The 17,263-nt window shown below is 40.1% G+C and overlaps 1 pseudogene; it reads right to left on the bottom strand.

Moving 5' to 3' along the window:
• Window positions 1–7,784: 7,784 nt before the first annotated feature.
• LOC148374224 (general transcription factor II-I repeat domain-containing protein 2 pseudogene) lies at window positions 7,785–9,631 on the bottom strand (annotated as a pseudogene).
• Window positions 9,632–17,263: the final 7,632 nt, after the last annotated feature.

Here is a 17,263-nt window from a genome sequence, read left to right as displayed (position 1 = left end):
GGGTCCGCCAGTCCATCAGGCCTCCTAGTCGTCTTATTTGTCAGATGAATGACCATGTGGTAGGTGACAATCATCTGTCCGCAATATCTGCAAGTTCCTAGTTTAAGTTCAGTAGAGATGCACTTTCAGTTTGAGTAACAAAGCTTGAGTAAGAAACAAGAATTGTGCCTATGTGAGCACTTACAACTACAGGAACAATGTTTGATATTTCAGAGATGTAACAGGCATCTTTGAGTCTGTGCTTAGTTAGGAGTTTGCTCGCCTCCTTTCTTTTCACACTCCTTTTTGGGAGAGTTTTAGAATTGACATGCACTTCAGTTTGTTCCTTGTAATACTGTACCAGTTTTCGTGTCCTCTTTTTCATCAGTATTTGCCTTTTTGGCATGTGATTTTTTTTCTGTTTAGTGTAGCACTCCCATATTTAGCAGAATTTTAGGGGGGTGTATGTAACGGGTGTAATAATAACTTTTATTTTATTGAAATTCCTGCTAAAATATGTGTATAGTTTTTGGTAAATGTCCTGCAATGCTGAGTCCAACAGTGCCATCTGCTGGTATGGGGTGGGGTTTGGTTTTGGCTTCTAACATGTGACCAGGAGGCGGGGTTTTGTCAGTTTTACCAGAGTACTACAAAGAGATCAAAGAGATCAGACCCAGCAGAAAAAGCTAATGTTGTGACTCATCCATTTGCAGAAACTGTAATAATAAAAACCTCATCATCCAGTCCAGCGTGAATGTGGATCTTTGGTGGGACACGTACAGCGCGGTTACAATTGCATGCAAATGACATTGCTGTTTTCCATCTGCCATCAGTTTGTGCCTGTATTTACAAGCCACGTGACCTCCTCTTTCCACGATGTTTTTAATTTACGTTTACGTTTTGTAGCATCATACATTTTGTTAGTTTCTTTTGAACTTTCTTCTGGGGCTGATGTTTTTGGCTTGATTCCTAACCACTTATCCATTTTTCTTGTGTTCTCTGTGCATCTTCTTTGGAAAATGATATGCAAATGCACTACCTTATAACACTCTGGAGTCGTGGAGGACGACGTTATTCGATGCTGGCTTCTGATTGGCTGCCGAGTATGCCAATTGCCAAACGAACCGAAATTTCCAAACCGGACGGAGACTTCGAAAACGGAATAAAGAAAACGTTTGATTTGAAAAAAAAAAAAACTTTCTTACTTTTTTTTCTTGAAAAAGTTGTCGGCCACCAGGGCAGAGACGTTGTGAAAGTTGTACGCTCGACGTAAATGATGCACGCCCCGGGCGTCCGGGCAGACGTTATTTCAGACACTGCTTAGATACATTTGTTACTTAATACACCGTATTCAGACTACACTTTTCGTTGCACCATCACAACTAAGGCCAGTTTCCAAGCTCACGGATCCTTCCACCACCTGCTTCGCCGGGGATCCACTTCCTGTGGTGTGTCTTGGGCAGTTTGGTTCAGCCCTACACTGAGTAGGGGTTCTCTCCTCCACATGAAATCTTACCACTTTCCATGGATACCAGTAGCAGGAAAGGCCTCCTGGTCTGATTCGGATGCAGCGCTTTTTTCATCTGAGCACTGTTGGTTGTGAGAAGTGTCCTGCTTTTCACAGATGAGTACTCTCACCAGATCCTCAATCACCAAGGGGGAAAATGGACTTATTTTTAAATAGTGTGCCTATGTATTCCAACATTCCTTTATTTTTCTTGAAATCCCTATCACTTTCATATCCTGAAGTGCCATGTCTGATCTCGTTGCCGACAATGGTCGCTGAACCCATGACGTCAGAACTGTGCTGCACACGCACTAACCACTACTCCGCCGTGCAGCCATTCTAACTTTATGTAATTGTGAAAATTAAAATCGGTGGTCTCAAACTCAATTTCCTTGGGGAATGCTGGAGCTAATGTTTGGGTGAGGTTAGGCTGAATCAAGTTTTCCACAAGAAAACATGATTAGAAACATTCCACTGTTCTCAAATATCTTTTGGAAAAAAGGTCTACACAATATAAGAACCAATTTAAAGAAGAAGAAAAAAACAGCAATTAATATGATAATAAATCCATCGGACAGTAATAAATTAATCCATGATGTGAGTGGGCAGCACCTACTTGAAGGCACAGTGTTTATTATTTGACCACTAGATTTCACTTAATAATTTGGTGCAAGCAAAAAAAAGCTCATATTTCATGTATTTTTACTTAATTTTTGAATCAATATTGTTTTTAACGATTTATTTTACCACTAGGAGGTGCTTAACACTTACAGGCCTTTAATTATCGTCCCACGGGCAGCAAAAAGCTCCCGGGCTGTGATTTTAAGATCCCTGATTCGAATTCCTCATTCAATTCTTTTGACGATCACAATATTGATGTTATCTAACAAGTTTTTAGCAAAGTAAGAAAATTACATTAGGGTAACACACAGAATGGCCTGGCGTTGCCGGGCCTATTAAGCTGCAGTATCAAATTTGGCTGCCAGAGGACGCCAGAGTCCCCATGAAAGGAGGCCTCTCAAAAGCTTATGTTTAGTGATTTTGTTGGTATTTATTAGTGGTGCAATGACACAAAACCTGGCTAGGGACACTCGCAGAAGCCTAAATTAAAACTATATTTTCACAAAAATCAATTCAGCCGTTTCAAAGCCTGTAAATCACATACAACAACGCACACGGACAATCTGGATTTAAAAATTAGTTTTGATTTATTCATGGAACATTTCTTCAATTGTCATTGTCATTTGAACTCTGTGTCATGGGCGTAAGCAATGTTCCCTCTAAACTGTGCGCGTGCGCAATCGCGCACTGCCCGCATATTCTCAGCGCACAAGAAAATCTATCCAGCGCAATGTTCCCTCTAAGTTGAAAAAATAGGGGAAAACAAGAAAAAGTTTGTGTTGCATTCAAATCATTTCCAATTACACCAAGTCAATCTTGTTGCCAACATTGTACTTCCACTAAAAAAAATAATTAAATACAGTTCTGTGTCGTGCAACCGACTAAATAAGCCCCCAAAAATGTTAGTATTTTGCGACGAAAGATACCTGGAAAAAAAAGAAATGGAAATCTTGTTAAAGTATTGGTGTAAAAACAAATGCCGTTTGTAGGCTGTACAACCTTTGCAATAATACATTAGTCAATTCATTCAAAAGTGAAAAAAATTTTTTGCATTGCCGGAAACTCAGCAAAATGTAACTTGATGTCAAGTTCTGGACATCTTTGATAATACTTAGTTGCCACATATTTTAAAATCTCTCTTTTCCTTCATTTAGAAAAGTATAGGCTTAAATATGATGATAAATGCTGGACTTAAAAAAAAGTCAAACAAAACAAAGATGTGAACAACGGAGTGTCACAAATACCCCACTATCTTGAAATGGTTCATTCCATTTGATTTCTAGCACCGCTATCTTGAAGGACATCCCTTCCAGAATAGGATTTAAAATGTTTTCTGAGAGGGCGGCACGGCGGCTGAGTGGTTAGCGCCTCGTGGCACAGTTCTGAGGTCATGGGATCAAATCCAACAACCAGCTGTGCAGAGTTTGCATGTTCTCCCATTTCTCTCTCCGGGCATTTCAGGTTAATTGGCCGGTCCAAATTGTCCCTAGATGTGAATAAGCGAATGAGTTGTCTGTCTGTGTGCCCTGCGACTGACTGGCCACCGGTTCAGGGTGTCCCCTGCCCACTGTCCGAAGACAGTTGAATTGGGCTCCAGCACCCCCGCGACCCTACTAAGGATAAACGGTGCAGATAATGGATGGATGGATCTATTCTGAGAATAATGTGTTTTCATTTGACCACCACATTATCATCACATTTTGATGGGTTATCTACAAAAGAGTTATGAATTGATACAAATTTTTCTGATATTGAATTCCTTTTTTGGGAGGGGGTAACAAAACATCTTGTGTTTGAGAACACAGAGGTATATTGTTTATTCATTTATGTAGTATCTATAACTCATTTGTTTTTTTAACCAGCCAGACACTGTGGGTGCTCAGCACCTCTGGAGCTCTGAACCTCAAATCTTCCCTCTCTGTAGTGGTGTTTTTGTTTTGTTTTTTTGATTTTATTTTGAATGTCTGGTATTTTCCTGTCCTTTGCTTGGACATCTGCATAATTTTGATAGTGGGTGTGTGGCGGTATGTCATTGCCTTGCTGTGTAGAAATGATGTACAAGCCCTGGATCCTGGGCTGCGGTTGCCATGGTAACACTCTTACACCACCAGGCCACAACTGCACACACACACGAACACACAAACACACACACACATTAGTAATGGGAGACTGAGAGACTGGCAACTTGCCAAGACACACATACATAGATGCACACCCCCCTTCCCCCCTGGCCGAGAACATTGAGAGTAGTGGTGGGGGTTAGTGTTTGGTGATGCACAAGAGAAGGTCAATTGAGGCAAAAGGCATAAAACAGAGGGCATGATCAGCCGCTGCATTCTTTTAACGAATCCAATCGGTGTAATGAGATGTATCATGATGGGGTTTTTTTTCTTCATTGCCATTTTCATTCATTTGCTGTCAGCTGACACATTTCTCTCTTTCTCTTTTGTCATTCGTGCTCTCAAGCGCCCTCCTCTGCCTCTCATTCTGTTTCTCTTGCTCCGCAAGGGGCCCCGCTGGCTTTTCAATACCAACAAAAGGACAGCGGTGGTCCGGCCCCATGACAATGACTTCAGGCCGGCCACATTTTATTGGATCGCCTTTCCTCCACTGGACGTGCTCCCCTTTCCGATGCGTATAAATTAGCCACTCAAGCAGCCTCACTTCAAAAATGGTCAACTTTTAACTAAAAGTACTCAAAAAATGGGGTTTTATTTCTAAACCTGTTTATGATCACAGTTCTAAAGGGATAGTGTGTATTATTTAGGTGCTAGACGTTGCTGTATCATACCTGTCAACCTCCAGGACTCCATGCCCTGACAAACTGTTGTATTTTCCCGTACAAAATACAAAATAATCTTACACCATATTTTTTTTCAAACGTGTTTCTTTATGTAGTTTAACATGTTATATTTTACATGTGTTTCGTTATATCATATATATTGTTAATTAACATTTTGTTGTAAGAGCCTGAGTTGCTCGACATGAATGAGGTTTATTATAAAAAAGTTCAAAAAATAAGTAGCTTGGACGTTCACTGTAGAAGAAAAAATACATGCAAATATAATTAAGTAGAATAATACCTTTTCTTATTCAAATTATTCATTCATTTTCTGCATTAAATTATTGTTGGTAATATATTCATTAAAGAGATAACCACAAACCTGTCTTTTTTAATTTTCTCCTTTTATACTTCCTTTTTTTCTTAACTTCTTTATACAACAATAATGAATCGTAATATAATGCATCAAAGCAAGTGAGACCTTTAAGACCCGGCTCTTTTTAATGAGTTGAGCCGAAAAAGCCGGTTCTCTAAAAAGAGACGGACTTCCTTTTACTACATAACTACCACATGAAATCCGAGGCGGCAGATGCATGTACACAGTAGCATCGAACCACTCGCTTTTTTGCAACGAAAAAAAAACGATATCATAGTTCATGTATTTTTGCTTATTATCTAAAGGAGCAGTACAGAATCTGGAACTTTGTTAACCTCTGCTGCCATCTCTTGGCTTGCAGCCTCAGTCAGCTCATTCATAACGCACATGCAAGCATTTTTTAGATGCGTTGGAATGAACTCTTCTTTTTTCATCTTTCCTGGGATTGAGTTGGCGTTTGAACTCAATTTATAGCAAGTCTTATCTTTCACCATTTTCATGCTACACTGAAAAATAGAAGAAAATAAACCTGCAGGGGCAAGCATGACGTCACTCTCCAGCACTCCCCCGGGTCCCCATTCCAATAAACGAATATGTGTTCTTCTCCAAACAGCGCTTCTAAAAGCAGATACGTGCAGTTGAAGATAAACTATACGGGCTCTTGGAACTCAGATTTTGTCAAAATGTGTTTCTATTAAAACTCTTTGGGTCAAAAATGTTCCTGACCTCTGCTGTGTAGTGTAGCGTTATAGTCCAACAAAAATCAAGTGAAACAAAGCACAAGGAAGAATATAAACAACGGAGACTCAAATGCAAACTACGTAGACTCAAAGTGATTAAACCGTTTTTTTTTTGTCCAGCGAGTTTTTACCTCTAGGAGACACTTAATGATACACGATATCCCTTTAATCCTTTTGCGCAAACCCGGAGAAATGCCAGTAAAGTTATCCTATTATGCACATGGCCATAAGCAACATGGGGAAAAATAACAACAATTGAATAATAACAATTTCTTATTATTATTCAAAGGAATATTGTTTTTTTTTAATGAATGATGTATTTTACCACTGGGAAGCACTAAATAATACTCCCACAATACAAGAAGAGTGTGTATAATTACTTTAGAAATTACAGTTACTTGTTCTACAGGGAGTGCAGAATTATTAGGCAAGTTGTATTTTTGAGGATTAATTTTATTATTGAACAACAACCATGTTCTTAATGAACCCAAAAGTCTCATTAATATCAAAGCTGAATATTTTGGAAGTTGGAGTGGGGCTTTTTTAGTTTTAGCTATTTTAGGAGGATATCTGTGTGTGCAGGTGACTATTACTGTGCATAATTATTAGGCAACTTAACAAAAAACAAATGTATACCCATTTCAATTATTTATTTTCATCAGGGAAACCAATATAACAGCTCAACATTCACAAATATACATTTCTGACATTCAAAAACAAAACAAAAACAAATCAGTGACCAATATAGCCACCTTTCTTTGCAAGGACACTCAAAAGCCTGCCATCCATGGATTCTGTCAGTGCTTTGATCTGTTCACGATCAACATTGCGTGCAGCAGCAACCACAGCCTCCCAGACACTGTTCAGAGAGGTGTACTGTTTTCCCTCCTTGTAAATCTCACATTTGATGAGGGACCACAGGTTCTCTATGGGGTTCAGATCAGGTGAACAAGGAGGCCATGTCATTAGTTTTTCTTCTTTTAGACCAGGGGTGTCAAAGTCAAATGGACGGAGGGCCAAATAAAACATTTGGCTACAAGCCGAGGCCCGGACTGTCCAATCTTTACTGAAACCAAGATTTAACCTACTGAAAACATAACAAATATATTACAATATGATTGGATAAATAAAGCAATATTTTCTTATGACTCTGTCAGTCATTTTTTAATTTCAGCAGGCACAAAATACAAATGTCCTTTATATAAAAAACTCATAACATATCTCATAACAACAACTTATAACAAATTTCTATCATTCAATCATCTGAAATTATTAAAAAGAAATATTGCCTCGAAATACAATAAAATAAAGTGCAAAAAATCTCTTGTTACTTAAAACCAATAGCAATCAACACACTGGACCTCATCTGTCCTGCTCAAATGTACATTGACTTTCCTTTCTGTGCTTTCTCTGGGTTAGTGTGAAAAAAGGAATTACTGATTAACAAATAATAACAATCAAAAGTCATTTTTTCTGCTAAATAGGAGACTATTTTATCAAAAGACTGTTGTCCACATCAAGATCTATTTTCCATGAAAAGCCGAAAACAAGAAACACTCCCAGGAACGGAGTCGGCAAACAAAAACAACATAGTGAACATAAACAATAAAGCTTTAAAATTCCCGAGGGGAACAACCAAAAACAAGACCTTCTTTATGTGCATATTTAACTTTTAAACTTGAACGGAGTAAAAACTTCAAATGTGTAATTGCACAGGAAACATTACTGTATTATTACTGTATTTACATACATTTATATACATTACTGTATTACACAACATTACTTGTTTGAGGCTGACGCTGATACTTAGCAGTGCTTCATCTTTTGCACAAGTTCATCAATGTTCTGGGTCAGGCTCCGAGCTGAGGAAATCCTCAGAACTGAGTGAAAGTGTTCAGCAGTAACTTGACTGTGTGATGTTTTGTTCAGTTTTATTAAGGAAAACAGTTGTTCACACAGGTATGTGCTGCCAAACATAGACAATGTTTGAGCAGCCTGGGTGCGCAGCTGGGGCATTGTGTCGGGGAGGAAGCGCGCAAACTCCGCAGCACCCACTGCTGCGTATTTTGCCTTCAGCGCATCATCGCATTGTGGCTCAATCAACTCCATTTGGAGGTTTGGCGGTGAGCTTTCCACATCAACGGCAAATGGATTGCTGAGCAGTGCAAACCTGCTTTTTTGTGCTCCAAAGTCGGCAAATCGGTGTCGAAAGTCAGCAGCGAGTATAATAATTTTATCAGCAAACTGCGCTCGGGAAAACACTGGCAGATAGCTCATCTTTCATGGTCTGACAGCTAGGAAAGTGACTCAAGTTTTCTTTCCGCATTTGTGCCTCTCACAGAGTCAGTTTGGCTTGAAATGCTTTCACTGTAGTGTACATTTCAGAGTTGACACGAGCCCGATCCTGCAGCTGCAGGTTCATTGCGTTCAGGTGACTCGTAATGTCACACAGAAAAGCCATTTCACACAAAAACCTTTTGTCTCGGAGTTGTGTTGTGTCTTTCCCTTTGCTGTCCAAGAACAAACAAATCTCCTCACGAAGCTCGAAACACCTGCGCAGCACCTTTCCCTGGCTTAGCCACCGGACCTCAGTGTGATAGGGCAAATCACCATGCTCCGTTTCTAACTCGCACAGAAATGACTTAAACTGGTGGTGATTTAACCCTTTGGCTCTGATAAAGTTAACTGTGCATGTGATGGTGCTCATTACATCTTTCATTTTCAAGGCTTTACCACACAAGGACTCTTGGTGTATGATACAGTGATAAGCTGTCAGCTCACGTGTGACGTTTTCCTTCTGCATCTTCTTCCGTATCTTTGCCACCAGTCCACTCCTGTGTCCACACATCGCAGGTGCTCCGTCTGTTGTCAGACTCACGAGTTTTTCCCAAGACAGCTCCATCTCGTTTACACATCTTGAGACCTCTTCATACAAATCATGTCCAGTAGTTGTGCCGTGCATAGGACGTAGCGCTAACAACTCCTCTGTCACGTTGAGGCTGGAGTCCACTCCGCGGATGAAAACTGACATCTGGGCAATGTCAGAAATGTCTGTGCTCTCGTCCACAGCCAGGGAATATGCGCTGAAATCTTTCCCCTTTGTTACAAGCTGCTCTTTTAGATTGTTAGGTCTACGCGATCAGCAATGGTAATTCTGCTCAGGCTGATGTTTGAAAAAAGTTGTCTTTTGCCTGGGCAAAGTTCCTCACAGACTTTAAGCATACAGTTTTTGATGAAATCCCCCTCGGTAAATGGCCGGGCTGATTTGGCGATCTCCTCTGCTAAAATAAAACTGGCCTTGATAGCAGCCTCGCTTTGTGACTGGGCTTTTCTGAACAGACCCTGTCGAGATTTGAGACCTCGTTTAAATTCCTCGACCTTCTGTAGCCTTTGTTCTATGTCCAGAATCTTGGTTTTGTCCGTGTGTTTTGTTTCATGATGCCGTCTCATATTATACTCTTTCATCACCGCCACACTTTCTCCACATAGCAGACACACAGGTTTTCCAGCTACCTCCGTGAACATGTACTCCAACTCCCACCTTGTTTGAAAGCCCCGGTTTTCAGTGTCCACCTTCCGTTTAGCCATTGTTGATGGGTATCTGTAAGATAATTTTTGCTGTTATGCTAATGACTGCTGCTGATCGACTGCTGAATAAATTAAACCGCTTCCCGCTATGCTCCCGCTCGGCGCGTCCCCGTTGCATTGTGGGAAATGTAGTATTTGTGCGTACTGCGGGCTGCTGGCTTGCAGCGGCCTGCGGGCCGGATCTAATAATATATTGATATCGTCACACGGGCCAGGTAGAACCCTCTTGCGGGCCTAATGTGGCCCGCGGGCCTTGACTCTGACATATGTGTTTTAGACCCTTTCTTGCCAGCCACGCTGTGGAGTACTTGGATGCGTGTGATGGAGCGTTGTCCTGCATGAAAATCATGTTTTTCTTGAAGGATGCGGACTTCTTCCTGTACCACTGCTTGAAGAAGGTGTCTTCCAGAAACTGGCAGTAGGACTGGGAGTTGAGCTTGAGTCCATCCTCAACCCGAAAAGGCCCCACAAGCTCATCTTTGATGATACCAGCCCATACCAGTACCCCACCTCCACCTTGCTGGCGTCTGAGGCGGACTGGAGCTCTCTGCCCTTTACCGATCCAGCCACGGGCCCATCCATCTGGCCCATCAAGACTCACTCTCATTTCATCAGTCCATAAAACCTTAGAAAAATCCGTCTTGAGATTTTTCTTGGCCCAGTCTTGACGTTTCAGCTTGTGTGTCTTGTTCAGTGGTTGTCGTTTTTCAGCCTTTCTTACCTTGGCCATGTCTCTGAGTATTGCACACCTTGTGCTTTTGGGCACTCCAGTGATGTTGCAGCTCTGAAATATGGCAAAACTGGTGGCAAGTGGCATCTTGGCAGCTGTACGCTTGACTTTTCTCAGTTCACGGGCAGTTATTTTGCGCCTTGGTTTTTCTACACGCTTCTTGCGACCATGTTGACTATTTTGAATGTAACGCTTGATTGTTCGATGATCACGCTTCAGAAGCTTGGCAATTTTAAGAGTGCTGCATCCCTCTGCAAGATATCTCACTATTTTTGACTTTTCAGAGCCTGTCAAGTCCCTCTTCTGACCCATTTTGCCAGAGGAAAAGAAGTTGCCTAATAATTATGCACACCTGATATAGGGTGTTGATGTCATTAGACCACACCCCTTCTCATTACAGAGATGCACATCACCTGATATGCTTAATTGGTAGTAGGCTTTCGAGCTTATACAGCTTGGAGTAAGACAACATGCATAAAGAGGATGATGTGGTCAAAATACTCATTTGCCTAATAATTCTGCACTCCCTGTAGTTTTGGTTTAAATGATACCTCTAATTGAAGTTAAAAATGTGGAATTTTCAAAGCGAGGAGACTCATATTTTGGATAGTGGGAACTCAGCTTAATATTTCCTGGTTTTAACTCTTCAGACATGAAAATCCTCATATTTACATATTCTTGATTAATACAATCTGTACAAATTAGTTAAGTTACATATTTACATTTTTAATATTTTTTTTGTCTTGAATGTTTGGTGAACCTGAGTATGTTCTTGCCCCTAGCCGCGTCCCACCAGCGGAATATGGTTTCTTTTGGGGTTTTTTTCCTAACATTTTTCCTATTTTTCATATTTTTTTTCCTGCTTTTCCATCCTTTTTCTCATTTTTCTTGTATACTTGACTCTTCTAGTCTTTTTCATTTTTTCTTCCTTTATATTGTTACTTATTTTTTATCTCTTTTTGCCTTTGTTTGATTTTTTTCTTTTGTTGTTTCTTTTTTCATTATTGTCTTTTTTCTTTTTAGCTTTATTTGTCTCCCAAAAGTAATTGTGTGCATAATGTTACATCACTTTTTTTGATACATGAATGAAAGCAACAAAAAGAATATTAACACGGTTTTAGAAGCCAAAAGAGTAGGCTCTTTTTAGTGAGCCGAGCAGAAAGAGCCATCCATTATCTGCACCGCTTATCCTCAGTAGGGTTGCGGGGGTGCCGGAGCCCATCCCAGCTATCTTCGGGCAGTGGGCAGGGGACACCCTGAACTGGTTGCCAGTCAGTCACAGGGCACACAGAGACAGACAACTCACTAGCTCATTTACACCCAGGGACAATTTGGACCGGCCAATTAACCTAACATGCATGTTTTTGGAATGTGGGAGAAAACCGGAGTGCCCGGAGGAAACCCAAGCAAACACAGGGAGAACATGCAAACTCCACACAGGATGTTCGATCTCATGACCTCTGGGCTGTGCCGCACACGCGCTAACCACTGCGCCGCCGTGCTGCCGCAGAAAGAGCCGCTTCTCCAAAAAGAGACGGAATTCCTCTCTACGAGCTTTTTCGAGTGAGACCTACCTAACTGCAATATCCTGATAACTTGTAGGACAAAACACTACTGGGGGAAAACAGATGACAGGCAAAAAGTGCAAGATTAGTGAAATGAATGATAACAGTCTTTCTTTTAACACGGTTATTTTCTTTTTCTGGCTTTTTCGGGTCTACCTAACACCTTTCTGTCCTCCAGCGTACCCAAATTATATCATTCGCGCTGTAATTTTACTGCTACAGAAGAGTTGTGGGCCAAACCAACTTAAAATTTTGGAGGAGAGAATTACCGTGGTTGGTAAAAACTCACCTCATCTGTTGTGCTGAATGTGGCCAAATAGCTGACTAGATAATAAATGCACGAGTAAGGTTAGATAGTGCAAGTGACAGATTGAAGCAGGTCTTATTTTTCTCATTCAGCCAGCACATACTCCACTTCGACATGAGCCGGCCGTTCTTTCATCCTGATTAGTCCTTCGGGCATTGGGTAGATAGGTATTATCATTTTTATTTTGTATAATTGTTATGCATTTGACCTGTGTTTATGCTACAATGGTTTGGTATCAAAGGGTTGCGTGTCAGGATCAATTTTAAGGTGTTTTACTAGTTTTTAAACGTCTTAACGGTCCTGGGGCATCTCACCTGTCTGACTGGGTTTCATTAGATCAGCCCTGGCGGTTCTCTGACAGCGGTTTGTTAACTAATCCTTGGGTGAGGACCAAAACCAATGGTGAAGCCACTTTTTGCCCCTTTGGTCCTCACATATGGAACGGGCTCCCAGAGGACATTGGGTCTGTGGAGACCCTTGATATTGTCAAAAGGAGGCTTAAGACCCACCTTTTTAAAATGGCTTTTATTGATGATTTTTATAACTTCCAACCTCAAGACACCGGTAGGGTGTGGTTCAATGGCTGAAAATCCTGAGGTCATCTCCTGCCTCCCTTATCAATGTGAATAAGCCTCTCTTAGGTCCCTTTCCTCACAGTCTGTGCCTTACCATAATTATATTTAATTTCCAACATTATTTACTTTGTTTTTATATCATTTTCACCATTGTTTGTGTCTTCGTGTTGTTTGTTTTAGGGTGTGGGGTAGCAAAAGAAGAGGGGATTTTATTGTCTTTTTGTACCCTGAATGTTTTAATACAGCACTTTTACTGGCAGTTCATTTGCTGAAAAGCGGTTTGCAAATAAATTTGGATTTTGCCGATCAAAGAAAGCTCTTTGAAGAACTTTAGGCATTTAGCATTATATTGTCCCAAACCTTTCCACAGCCAGAGTTGCGATTTTAGGTGAGTTCTCTTCGACTAATCTTCTGCATGAGCTTCAGCTGTAATAGAGTTGAAAGCACAACACTTAATAGGTGATATGCATGTAGATGGGAACCCTTTTGGATCACAGACTGGATAACTTATCATCGGCATCAGAATAAGTCGCAGAAGGCCAGGCACTGATTTGGTAATCGCTCGGGGTCCAGACATCGAGAAGACAAGGTGGAGTCCACGTGGGGAGTCTCTGGCACGCCCATGGGAAAAGACGTGGGCAGAAGAACTTCAAGAGATCGATCGAGAGGGACAATCGAGAAAGGAGGTTCGACGAAGAGCGACAATAATTCGGCTAATTCGGCTAATTCGATGGAATTCACTTAGTTTATTATTTAAGAAAATAACGAGCATGCATTGTTAGGAGAATGAAGTTTGTGTTTGGTTAATGGAGACAGATAACTAATTCGAACAATTTGGTAAACTATACATTTTTTAATCATTTATTTCCTAACAGTGTCTTGCAGAACCCTCCCCCCTACCACAGATTATTTTTGCTCTCTCTTCTTTGGTGCCCACAACACCTTCCTTTCAGCATACAGTACCAGAGCAATTGAATACAATTGTCTATTCTTCCCTCTTTGACCGCCCTCACAATAGTGCACCCATTCCTACACGGTTTTCCAGTTATCGTGACATGAAAATGGTACTGTTTAGGGGAAGATTCATAAAGGAATTGAAGGATGAGTCAGTGTCAGCATTCCAGGTATTTTTTAGTTGAATGTAAATGTTTATTATACGTGACAAACACATACTTAAAGGGGTAACGGTAATGAACTAGGAGGTTAAAACCGAAATGTGTCTTCTAGGAGTGATAAAACACTTTCTACTTACTACATTAACTTGAAAAAAAAAATACATTATTGACTGAAACAATAATCAAAACCAAATGTGCGATCACATAAACATGTATTGTTTAAAACAGTGGTCAGCAACTACCGCTCAAAATGAAAAATAATACTGTATCCATCCCTGTATGCATAGATTTTTTTTGATTGCTCAATGGACAAGTATCGCTGACCTCATTTGCTCTGCATTGGATGCATTGGGAATTGAAACTGGACAGTGGCGACGGTGAGAGTGGCAAATTGAGTAAGCCACTAGGATTTTATATGAAAAAGGAAAAGGCATTACATCTTATCTCATTATCACACTATTTTACTCACAGTGCCACAATGTACTACATTGTCATGAAACATCGTGGGAAAGAGTGCAGCCAGTAAATCTTATGCAACCACGTACCGTGAGTAAAACTTCAGTGTTGATGGCTTTTTCTATGTCATCTAGATCCCAAGTGATCTAGTGAATACACAGTGGATTTGGCCTTTTTATTATGAAAATTGTTATTGTTATTGTTATTATTGCTAATATTACGCCAGGCAGGACATTGAACCTGTCCGTGGTAAAGAAAAGGTTGCCCCCCCCCGTGTTTAAAAGATTCCTAGATGTAGAAATTTATAATAATATTACAGGGCTTGAGACTCCCTTTGAAGAGGCTGACATGTTTCTCCGCTATCTTCCGACTTATGGAGGACCGTTCCTGCCATATGTAGAAACAAATGTATGAATTAAGAAACACCTACAAAAATATACCATATAAATAAATGAACAACTCCATAAATCACCTACCTAAATATATGACATGAATGCAATTAATTTATGTGTTTATGTATATTTTCATTTATTTTGTTTTTTATTTTTTGGGGGTATTTCTTTTGTCATGTATTTCTACTTAACACAAAGAAATAAAAAAAAGAAAAAATACATGAACTATATTTCAAAATACATTTTTTAAAAACTGCGTTAGCTTATTTTACTTTTGCATGAGTTTTCCAGCGATAGTAGGTTTACTATTTAATTATTAGATCATTACTAAAATCACATAATTCATCTAGTTGTTATTAGTGCACCTTATGCTTGTTTGAGGGATGTTTTTTTCTAATCACAGGCACAAAATATACTAGATTTGGTTTTATTTTTTAACTTTGTAATAAAAGTTCTCAACTGAGCTGCTCTCCTCAACTTTTTCTTTCTTTTTTCCAAACGCTCAGTCCAAATCCCAGAAGGTGAACAAGTGAGACACCTCTTATCTACGGCAACAACTGATAGGTCAAATATTTTCATTTGTTTTACATAACATGAGCCTCACCTAGAGGAAGCTGACATGATTGTCCGCCATCTTGCTGGTAAAAGAAAAAAAATGTGAAAGGCTGGTCCAAAAAGTGAGAAGAAAAATGTTTACTCACTTTGAGTCGCCTCATTTTTGGTTGCACTACACAATACACCGACATCGCATGGTAAAATATTACACAGTGTCCCTTTAATTTATTTATTTAAAATATATATATTTTTTAATACAATGATATTAAATTGTGTAAATTTAACTGGATTCAATTCTACTGAATCGATTTGAAAACCCAGTCCCAGAATCACAACAGGAAATACAAATGCATACATTAATACTAAAACAGCGGATGTTGTATGGGCACAGCGAGCGAACCTCCTCAGCAAAACCTGGTAAAGTAATTATGAAGATGAATGGGATGCAACTCACAAGCAGGTCAAGTGTGGACTGCACGTCTCTCCTGCAAATGACTGGCAGCGTGTGTAAATATGTGAAAATGTGAATGATTAAACCGCATTCAACGTGCCGCTTGTAAAGGTTGTTTCCTAATCTCCAACTCCAATGTCCGTACACATGACATTTATCCCCTTTGGGTTATGTTTCATAAGATTCAAATTTATGACAGAAAACAGATGTGTCATAATGATACATTTATAGTTTAGTAGACACAATAAAGAGAGAAGAGATAAATGATTTTTGAACTTGCAAGGAGAAAAAGGAGAGGACTGTACAAAAAACCCCAAAATGCCAAATTCTAAATCTTTTCTAAAAGCCCTACCCTGAGCCCTTAGATTTTTTTATTTTATTTTTTTAGGTTACAAAAAGCTGATTTGGGCCTAATGGGTCTGGAAAAGATTTAACAGCGACATTACTGGCTCATAGTTACAATTACGTAAACGGTGCATGATAGGCAAGAAAACGAACAACAGTAAGGTATAACAGTCAAAAATAACAAAGTGGCCTCCTGTGCAATCTCTTTTGCAGGGTTCCATTACTAAAAACAGAATAAGCTTATCACATAAATACTGTACTGTATGTGTCACTTTTATTGAATGCCTTTATTATTTCAGTCCCCATGGCACAAATTACAAAAAATAATGTCACGGATGCCATGGCGCCCAATTGGCGCCAGCTACGGCTCGTTGACAGATTGGCTTCCCTTCTATTTAAGCTCAGTCCTCTCACTCACCCTTTGTCAGTCCGTCAATGAAACTCTGCACCCGCTAGACGTAGGTTTTGACTCTGTCTGGTTTCCTGTTTGTGTATCCTGTCCGGTTTCAATCCCGTCTGTTTCGTCCTGTTTTGATTTCAGTCTCCGGCCTCCACTGTCTGGTATCGTGCCCGTCATTCTCGTCCTGTCTGATATCTGTCTCCAGTCTCCTATATCAGTTATCAATCCTTTCAATCCCGTTCTGTCCGGTATCGACATCATCTGTCCGGTATCGACTCGTGTTACTGGTATCGATCTCGTTGGTCTCTTGCTTTCTGTTGTTCCACGCCAGACTTCTGTCTTTCTTCTTTCGCCCAGCGATCACCAAATCACTGGTGTTTTGTGTTAACGTGCATGACTGCCCCATTTCCCGTAAAATATAAGCCTGTGTGAGAAACATCACGCATTTGGGTTCTCCTCCTATTCCGGTTCCTGACAAATAATAAAGAAAGCAACAACACAAAAGTGTCAATTTCCTCAGTAGGTTGCATGCCAGCGTGGAGGTTTGTCTCCATCAGTTTTGGGAGTACTTCGTTACAAAAATACTCCGTTAAACTTCTCGGTAACAAGTACTGTAACACGCCATTAGCAAAATTTGTAACTCAAAAGCTGTTACATGTTGCGTTACCCCACTACTTTTAAAAAGCAGATCATGACTTGTAATATCATTCTTACTTTTACTATTAATTTTTTGCTCACGGAGCATCATACATACTTCAATCCACTGCCAACACATGCTG

This window comes from Urocampus carinirostris, chromosome 1, assembly GCF_059441175.1.
Source record: "Urocampus carinirostris isolate Australia breed hairy pipefish chromosome 1, RoL_Ucar_1.0, whole genome shotgun sequence".
NCBI lineage: Eukaryota > Metazoa > Chordata > Actinopteri > Syngnathiformes > Syngnathidae > Urocampus > Urocampus carinirostris.
This window is presented reverse-complemented; position numbering and strand designations above follow the sequence as displayed.